The sequence below is a fragment of the Nilaparvata lugens genome, unplaced genomic scaffold (genome assembly GCF_014356525.2).
Source record: "Nilaparvata lugens isolate BPH unplaced genomic scaffold, ASM1435652v1 scaffold7849, whole genome shotgun sequence".
Taxonomy (NCBI): domain Eukaryota; kingdom Metazoa; phylum Arthropoda; class Insecta; order Hemiptera; family Delphacidae; genus Nilaparvata; species Nilaparvata lugens.
Genome location: NW_024093596.1, coordinates 1 through 10,650, shown reverse-complemented (window position 1 = coordinate 10,650; position 10,650 = coordinate 1). Strand labels below are relative to the sequence as shown.

At 32.0% G+C, this 10,650-nt stretch overlaps 1 long non-coding RNA gene across 1 annotated transcript; it reads left to right on the top strand.

Moving 5' to 3' along the window:
* The first annotated feature begins 1,662 nt into the window (after nt 1–1,662).
* On the top strand, nt 1,663–8,839 carry LOC120349003. Its single transcript, XR_005570267.1, has 3 exons — nt 1,663–1,701; nt 7,519–7,522; nt 8,337–8,839. It is a non-coding gene; the product is annotated as an uncharacterized LOC120349003 (long non-coding RNA).
* Nucleotides 8,840–10,650: the final 1,811 nt, after the last annotated feature.

The following is a 10,650-nucleotide window of genomic DNA, read 5'->3' as shown; positions in this document are numbered from 1 at the left end:
TCCCAGGTATTCTGGACCTTATTGATAAAAGAATGGATTAGTCCAGTCAGTGTGAAATTATTTTCAACCGATGGACAAAAATTTGTGCGACGAGCACATGTGAGTCAACTTAAAATGGGAAATAATCCTTAAGTAGACTTTTCTCATAATGAGATTTTTTATTGTAATACACATATGTGGTGGACGCACCCATATGTTTGTGGTAGTTACTCTTGTAACTATTCTATTTGTGTAAAATTTTGTTGTGTTCTTTGGAAACTTGTGATTCTGCACAATTATGTGTCACTTGATTTCTTGTAACATGGTATGATGAAGAATGTACTGTATATTTAAGAATTGTAATTATTATTGCTTCGTAACTAAGTAAGTTACAGTGTATCAATTTAGTTGTATATGTTATTTTGATAATGTGTTATTTGCTCACTAAACTCATTGCTCAGTTTTCTCTCGGTACTCATGCTAACTCTTGCTTTTCTCTTTGGTAATTTGGATTTTTGAAGTTTTGTCCAATGCTTGTAGATTTTATTTTCTTCTTTGAGCCTTGTCGACCTGATCAATTGACAATGATCTCTCTTCTTCTCTTTTCTTCCCTCTACTTTCCATTTTCTTTGGGCGGCCCGACCAATTACTCTCCTTTTCTATTTATTTACTTCTATCTTGAATAAATTTCTGGTACAATTTGGTTCCTAAATTAAATACCCCCAGTTGTGGAGGTTTGTACCAAAAATTTATTAATTACTTAATTTTATTTTATTTATTTTATTTTCTCCTTATTTGGACATAACTTTGAATATCCATTTATTAAATTTCTAGTTAATATTTTGATTTGTTGGATGGTACAACTGGACGAAGCTTGTCGGTTGGCCAGCCAGGGATTTCTTTTTTTTCTTGTTCAAAAGGCCTAGCTGTGGCATCTCAAAATGTAGCATGTAATTTGAATAATGAAATATCTAAATTTTACTACAAAATTTTTCTTTAAATTATGCTAAAGTAGCATAAATGTAAATCTACAAGCCTGATTGAATTTTATATTTGAATAACCCCAGTTGGGTAAGTTATACTTGTAACGTCTCTATGTTTTAGGTTATTCTGCTATTCTATCGAAAATCTCATATTTGCCTAGTTTTTTCATTAATTAATCTTTATCATCTATAAATTCAATATAAATTTGATTACATCCTATTTTGAAATTTATCAAATAACGTAAAGAAGCTGTTAGAATTTGAATCAACTTTATCCCTCCATGTGTAACTGATTTAAGCCTTCTGATATTTTATAATTTCCTTTCGTTATTTTATTCATCTGAACTATTTTGCTTACTACTTTTGCCGTATTCCACTGAGATTTATTATTATTAAATTATTTGAGACTTGTCATAATAATATTTTATTACCGCTGTTCTTACGTTATCATGTTTCTACAGAATGTATCCTGATAATTAACCTGTCCAACATTGCATGTTAACCACTCTGGTTAACATCAACGTGATGCTTGTATCTATTAGATTTTATTCTATTTCTTTTGTTCCAAACAGGTTTTTTTTATTTTACCATTAATTTTGAATGACCGGACCAAATATAATACCAGGATAAATACAGGATGAAGGAGACTAAACATTTTCCATAAACTCAAGCAAATTCACCAAATTCTGGAATTCAGTACAGTATGAAAGTTAAATTTCCATTTACAATTCGAAGTGGGGTAAGCAGAACACTTGTTTTACAATTCGGCTTCTATTCAACCAAGTCCATCGAATTTTATGAGTTTCAAACTTCGATAATCGTCGCTTATCTACGATTCCACATTACACTGAAGCTTCAGTTGTAGGCCTACCGGGTTACTAACATAGATTTAATAATCAAAACTTGTAACTTGTTATTTTGTAACTTCAGAAATGAAATTGATTTTAATTTTGAAAATATAAGATTCAATCGGACTTGGCTTAAATTTTATTTCAACCAGGATTGCCAAATATTCACTGGCCCTCATGACCAGCATTGCTTCCTACTTGTTAGGCAGTCTTATTTGAGATTACTCAAATAGGGTTGGTTACATTGGTAGCAGAGCGTGGTTAATTATAGGAAATCTTGGTTGAAATTGAAGTATAATTTATTTAGTATGGTTACTGAGAGAGAGCTTAGTACTGAGCAATTATTTTCATGATTTGTATTTTGTACCGTATTGAATTGTTTCACTTGCTATAACCATCGATTTTGTAATCATGGAAAAACTAAATCAGACTATTTCTGATGAAATTGATCTGAGTAAATTTTTAACTCAGAGAATTATTCCTGATTATCTTGTGAAACCTAACCTTGTTTTTGAACTCATGACCTTGGGAGAAGACTTGTCATGTCTTGAGTCATGCAATGCGAGTAATCTTAGATCTAGCTATCGTTCATTAGCAGGTAATAGTACCAATCAAATTATTCATAATTTGTCAAGTTATAAGAGTCAGTCAATTGTCTTAGAGAAAAACTTCCAAAGTAATGGAACTTATTGACACTGTACAAAATGGTGTGCAAACTGATATTACAGAACTGTAATCAGAGCTAATGTATAAAATTGAGTCATATTTATGCATTATTTAAATAGGATGAAACAAATTATTGTATTTTACAAACTGAGAGTGAAGAAACTCTTGTCTTGACTGAAAATTTGGATGAGCTTTCGAATTTTGCAAAACATTTTATTGATTGTTATAATAGAATTATTGAACTACAAAGCTTGATTGCTCCATCTAGACCACCATCACCGAATCCAGCTGCTTTACTGGAACCTTTTCCTAGTCAATCTAAAGTTGTAATTAATAAAAATTTAGGAACTAGTTCAAAGGATACTTGTGCTGTTACATTAACAAGGTGTGAACCTGGTACAAGTGGTGAGTCTACAACTGAATTTGAAAATATTGGTCCATCAAAACTCAATCATGGTTATCAAGTTAATAATTTGATCCCTAGACCAACTTTGGAAATTGATTCAAGTTTCTACAATAAATTGAGAAATCCTGTAGAAAGCTTCTTGAAAAATCTTCAGCCTTGTGATGGATTAAATATGATAGCTTATTGAAATTCTTGGAAGCTGCTATAAAAATTCATGATTTATCAGTTATGTCTGACACAAGCCTATTGCAAATTCTTGTTCCTTATACAACTGGACCTCTAGGTGATAAAATATTGTACTCTTTGAATTCTAATGCTAGCTTCAAACAATTTCACCTTGACTTGTTGAAATATTTTATCCCTCAGCGTCTTCTCTCAACAATTAAGAGAGATAAATTTGATAGATTGCAAGGACCTTGTGAAGCCCTATCATCATACGTGACAAGTATCAAAGAAGCAGCGAAATTATTATTATTGGATGAGAGTGAAGCTGAAATTGTAAGTACAATCATATCTGGTCTTAATCCTCAAGAGAGAAGTAGGTTAGTATTCATGAAAAAACCTGAATCATTCAATGACCTAAATATGCTTGCAGTTCATTCTCAAAATATTGCCTTCATTGATAATGAAAGAATGCATTTGTACAATAATACTTCTGTTCAAAATCATGCTTTTGGCAATTCTAATAATAAAAATCCCAATAAAAATAATTTCAACCGTAGGAATGATAGTGTATGCTACACATGCAATCAGAAAGGTCACATCTCTCGTAATTGTTATTCAAAAAACGAGCGGCGCGGTTTTCCAAAAGACCACACCTGATTTCTAATGCAAGTCTAAAAATAAAAAAGAATTATACTCACAAAAACCAATTAGGAAAGATTAAAAAAGGACTTTGTGGCGTTATCAATTCTAATAATAATCTGCTTTTATTCCTGTTAGCTTTGGAAATAGCAAAATAACTCAGTCTGCTTTGATTGATACTGGTTCCTCTTACTCCTTTCTTTCATACAACTTATTTCATGAGTTGACTAAAAGTAATGAGGTGGATTTCAATGTATTCAATAAAAACCTGATTTGTTCTGCTGCTAATTCTTCTGATGAAAATCAGATTGCAACATATGACTTGGAAGTTTGAATTCCTTTTGAGTAGTGATTTGCCAGTCAAGATAATACTTGGTGCTAATTTTATAAAAATGTCAGATATGATTATTGATTTACCTAATAATCGATACTTCTTTTGCTTCAACCCTAGTACTACATTTCCTTTAATTCGTGATGCAAACAACAATGCTAATAAAAGAAATTTCTCAGTTAGTAATGTTATTCAAAAAATTATTCCTGGAGATGTTTCTCATCTTTCTGATTTTGAATTGAAAAGGGTGAACAAAATCATTGCTGACTTTCCTGATGTATTGACCAGTAGAGTAGGGAGTACTGATTTAGTACAGTATGATATCAAACTGACTTCAAATAAAATTGTTAGATGTCAACCTTTCCCTCTTACTCCTTTCAAAACTCAGGTTATGAGAAGTAAAATTCAGAAATTATTGGATGATGGAGTTATTGAAAACTCTGACTCTCAGTATAGCAGCCCTTGTTTTCTTGTACCAAAAACTGAAAATCCCACTGAAGAGAAAGATTTCAGACTGGTAGTAGATTATAGGCGTCTAAATCAAATATTGAATTAATTTCTGCACCAATTGGAAATCTAAATACATCCTTTCATCATTTTTCGAAAGCCAAGTACTTCTCTACTCTTGATTTGAATAATGCTTATGGACAGATTGCTCTTACCGAACGTTCTAAAAAGTTAACTGCTTTCATTACTCCTTTTGCACTTTACCAATATAAAAGAATTCCAAATGGAATTTCTTCTGGAGCTCAAGTACTTTCCAGCCTAATGGAGAAAATATTTGGTGACCTTAGATTTAAAAACGTTTATTTTATCTTGATGATTTAATTGTATACACTGAAACTCTTGAATCCCACTTAGAAGTACTGAGAGAGGTATTCAACCGTCTTCGTAGTGCAGGTCTAACTGTTAATCCTACCAAAGTCTCATTTTGTGTTCCAAAAATATCTTTTCTTGGACACATTGTCTCTCACAACTCTATTAGCATCGACCCTGATAGAACTAAGGCCATTGTAAACAGTCCTGTACCGAAAAGGGTGAAAGACATTCAGAGATTCATTGGTTTGTTAAATTTTTACCATAAATTCATTCCCGACCTGGCAACCATTGCAGCCCCATTAAATGCACTTCGAAAGAAAGATGTAAAATTCATTTGGAGTACTGAATGCCAGCAAGCATTTGACAAATTGAAAATGATAATTACCCAGCCTCCTGTTTTAAAAATTGCCGATTTTAATCGTAGATTTGTTCTGGAAACAGATGCATCTAGTGTAGGTATTGGCTGTGTCTTGAGTCAGGATTATGACGGTACTCTTGCCCCAATAGCATTTGCATCCAGAACATTATCCACTTTAGAAAGGAAATATTCGGCGTATGAAAAAGAGGCACTTGCTGTGTTATTTGGTATTGAAAAGTTCAGATATTTCTTAGAGCATACGAAATTTACTTTACATACTGACAATAGTGCTCTGCAATGGGTACTTAAGAATCCCAAGCCATTAGGAAGGATAGGCCGGTGGATTCTTAGAATAAGTTCTTTCCAGTTCGATGTCAAACATATCAAGGGTACTGATAATGTGATTGCTGATTATCTAAGTAGGATGTTTGATGAAAATCCTGATAAGGAATCTACTGATAATGTTTCTCCTAATGAATTTGAAAGTCTTGATTCTCCTGCTTTGTGTAACGTTGCTCTATCTGACTTTCCACTATGTTTTACTGAGATTTCTGATTATCAAAAAAAGGATCCGTTCATAATAGAGATAATGAATAAGAAGGAATCTGGAGAAGATATTTTTCCATATTCTATTTCTAAAGGGGTACTTCTTTATAATAGCAGAAATAATCAGGAACCCAAGATTGTTCTTCCTAGTATTTTGAAGCCCATGATTTTCAAATATTATCATGAAACTACTTATGGCGGTCACTCTGGTTTTCTAAAAACACTAAACAAAATAAAACAAAAATTTATTTGGAAGGGTATTTCTAAAGATCTAGTTGCTTTCATCAAGTCCTGCAAGTTATGTTCATTGAGTAAGCCAGCACAAAAAACTAATTATGGTTATCTTTGTTCATCTATTGCTTCACAACCAATGGAAAAAATGTTCTTGGACTTTGTAGGGCCATTACCAAGGACAACAAGTGGTAACACCATGATATTCTCCTGTATGGATGCTTTCACTAAGTATTCATGGCTACTTCCATTACGAAAAGCAACCTCTGAGTCTTTATGTAAGGAGCTTCAGAAAATATTTGTAAACTTTGGTGTCCCTAAATATGTAGTTTCTGATAACGGTCCTCAATTTAAATCAAATTTCTTTAAAAACTTTTGTTTCCAAAAGGGAATTTTGCATATAACTCAAACAGAATATAATCCTAAACCTAACCAAGTAGAAAGAATACATCGTAATTTAAAATCTTGTCTTATTAGCTTTAATCATGACAAACAGAATAAATGGGATTTAACTCTACAGTGGCTTCCCTTAGCATTCAATAGTGCTTTCCATGAGAGTAGCAAGTTTTCTCCTCATGAACTGATGTTTCGTCATAAGGTTAATAATCCTATAAACAATATTTGGAAAATTGATGATATACTACCAACGAAGTTTGTTAAAGATACTAACAAAATATGGAAAGATGCTTATCATAACTTATTGAAGTCTCATAATTCCAGTAAAAAGAGGTATGATATGTATAGAAATCCAATTCCATATAAGATAGGTGATATTGTTTCCTAAAATCAAATCCTGTTAGTAAAGCATGTAATCAGATTACTGCCAAATTACTTCCCAGGTATTCTGGACCTTATTTGATAAAAGAATGGATTAGTCCAGTCAGTGTGAAATTATTTTCAACCGATGGACAAACATTTGTGCGACGAGCACATGTGAGTCAACTTAAAATGGGAAATAATCCTTAAGTAGACTTTTCTCATAATGAGATTTTTATTGTAATACACATATGTGGTGGACGCACCCATATGTTTGTGGTAGTTACTCTTGTAACTATTCTATTTGTGTAAAATTTTGTTGTGTTCTTTGGAAACTTGTGATTCTGCACAATTATTGTGTCACTTGATTTCTTGTAACATGGTATGATGAAGAATGTACTGTATATTAAGAATTGTAATTATTATTGCTTCGTAACTAAGTAAGTTACAGTGTATCAATTTAGTTGTATATGTTATTTTGATAATGTGTTATTTGCTCACTAAACTCATTGCTCAGTTTTCTCTCGGTAACTCATGCTAACTCTTGCTTTTCTCTTTGGTAATTTGGATTTTTGAAGTTTTGTCCAATGCTTGTAGATTTTATTTTCTTCTTTGAGCCTTGTCGACCTGATCAATTGACAATGATCTCTCTTCTTTCTCTTTCTCTTCCCTCTACTTTCCATTTTCTTTGGGCGGCCGACCAATTACTCTCCTTTCTATTATTTAACTTCTATCTTGAATAAATTTCTGGTACAATTTGGTTCCTAAATTAAATACCCCCAGTTGTGGAGGTTTGTACCAAAAATTTATTAATTACTTAATTTTATTTTATTTTATTTATTTTCTCCTTATTTGGACATAACTTTGAATATCCATTTATTAAATTTCTAGTTAATAATTTTGATTTGTTGGATTGGTACAACTGGACGAAGCTTGTCGGTTGGCCAGCCAGGGATTTCTTTTTTTTCTTGTTCTAAAAGGCCTAGCTGTGGCATCTCAAAATGTAGCATGTAATTTGAATATGAAATATCTAAATTTTACTACAAAATTTTCTTTTAAATTATGCTAAAGTAGCATAAATGTAAATCTACAATGCCTGATTGAATTTATATTTGAAAAACCCAGTTGGGTAAGTTATACTTGTAACTGTCTCTATGTTGTAGGTTATTCTGCTATTCTATCGAAAATCTCATATTTGCCTAGTTTTTTCATTAATAATTCTTTCATCTATAAATTCAATATAAATTTGATTACATCCTATTTTGAAATTTATCAAATAACGTAAAGAAGCTGTTAGAATTTGAATCAACTTTATCCCTCCATGTGTAACTGATTTAAGCCTTCTGATATTTTATAATTTCCTTTCGTTATTTTATTCATCTGAACTATTTTGCTTACTACTTTTGCCGTATTCCTCTGAGATTTTATTATTATAATTATTTGAGATTTGTCATAATAAATTTTATTACCGCTGTTCTTACGGTATCATGTTTCTACAGAATGTATCCTGATAATTAACCTGTCCAACATTGCATGTTAACCACTCTGGTTAACATCAACGTGATGCTTGTATCTATTAGATTTTATTCTATTTCTTTTGTTCCAACAGGTTTTTTTATTTTACCATTAATTTTGAATGACCGGACAAATATAATACCAGGATAAATACAGGATGAAGGAGACTAAACATTTTCCATAAACTCAAGCAAATTCAACCAAATTGGAATTCAAGTACAGTATGAAAGTTAAATTTCCATTTACAATTCGAAGTGGGGTAAGCAGAACACTTGTTTTACAATTCGGCTTCTAATTCAACCAAGTCCATCGAATTTTATGAGTTTCAAACTTCGATAATCGTCACTTATCTACGATTCCACATTACACTGAAGCTTCAGTTGTAGGCCTACCGGGTTACTAACATAGATTTAATAATCAAAACTTGTAAACTTGTTATTTTGTAACTTCAGAAATGAAATTGATTTTATGTTGAAAATATAAGATTCAATCGGACTTGGCTTAAATTTTATTTCAACCAGGATTGCCAAAATATTCACTGGCCCTCATGACCAGCATTGCTTCCTACTTGTTAGGCAGTCTTATTTGAGATTACTCAAATAGGGTTGGTACACACCATTAGGATTATCTGCCAAAAAACTTCGAATATTCAGGCTAAGGTATCAGAAAAATAAGAAACTGAAACTTAGAAATTAAAAGAGAAAGAAAACAAAACATCTCGAAAGCTGCTGAACGTACTCTGATATATGATCGTCTGTAATTTCTGTAGATGATCCCATGCATGAAGATGTTCAGTTTTTTAAAGAAATACCAGGAACCGATTCACTCAATGTAAATGGAATGAAATCGGTGTGTACTCCAATGCTTTGTTCAGTTCAGGAAGTGGATCATAATTTTTTGGATCGAGCAGGATTTTCAACCTCAAGAAATCCATCAGTGCAGCATAATTGCCTTTATTAGCAGCTCGTGCAAATATTTCAATCCCTTGCATCATCCTGAAATAAAATCATAATTATAATTCGAAGGAAATACACTCTCCACTCAACTTATAATAATTATATCCATTAATAATAGAACAATAATATGATATTTTTATTCCCATCAACGATTTTCTTCTATAACTAAATAGCCGGGGATGATCTCAAGACTACATACTTGCACACATAAAACTGAGATTGGGCATTGCGAAATGAAGTGCAAAAGCTGAGAGATCTTACATCAATTATTCAAGTTTTTTTTTTGACAAACAGGACAGGCCACATAGCCTTCACCAGCCCCCTGTGGGTTGGGGGAGCATTTAGTCGATCATCGTACTGAACTCTTTCCCACTGTCGTCTTTGTTCAGAGTGGTCTCGAACTCCCACACTCTATACATTATTTGCCCGGCGCCAATCAATTACAATGAATTGATAAAATAATTACTTACTTATTTTTCACTCACTGAACTGGCTCAGTCAATTCCCTATAGGATAATTGAAGTCTGAGACCAAAACTCACTCCTACACTGAACACTGTCCAAAATCCAAGAGACTCACAGCACTACAGCAACTCCCAGCACTAACTGCCACTCAAATGGCCACTAACTTGCAAGGCATGGTCTGCCTGTTTATATACTAGAACCACGATTTTCCACCCCTCATCACCCTTCGCCCTCTAGCTCCGCCTACCCTCAAACTCATCAGCTAATATTCTGCTTACAATTGAATTCAAATATCAATTTGAATTCACTATAATGTTTATTATGTTATATCATTTTAAAATATGGCTCCCCTTCATTATTAAACAAATGATATCATATATTTTATCAATATTTAACTCTAAAGTTTGGATACTGACAATTGAATGCATTGATTTGATTAATACAGTAATCAATCTTATAAATCTAATATGGCAAATACTTCAATTAAAATACATGAAATGAACAAAATACAATGTCATACAGTACATCATTACAATGAGTTGAATAAATCAAATTATATAGATACCATTAATTACTACTTAATTAATTAAGCAGGTTTCTTATACTCATTGTCAACATGTTTCAATCAAATATACTAATTTATTCTATTTACAAATTTGTCCTTAGCCTATGAATTCGGATTCAACTAACTTAATTAGCTTATAATAATTATTAAATAATTTATTGTACACATTATTTGTTGAATACTTTATACATATAGCCTAATCTACTTCACACCCTAATTTATAAATACATTTACTCATATATCATATTTATCGTTTTATGTGATCACCATTCAAATAACTGATCATCAAATAATTGCTTCAATAATATCCATGTGCTGACCACGTGGTAAAATTGTAGCATATGCTGACCACGTGGTTACATTGAAATTACATATCTATATTTACTTCTCTCCTAACTATATATCTATATCGCTATTCACAAT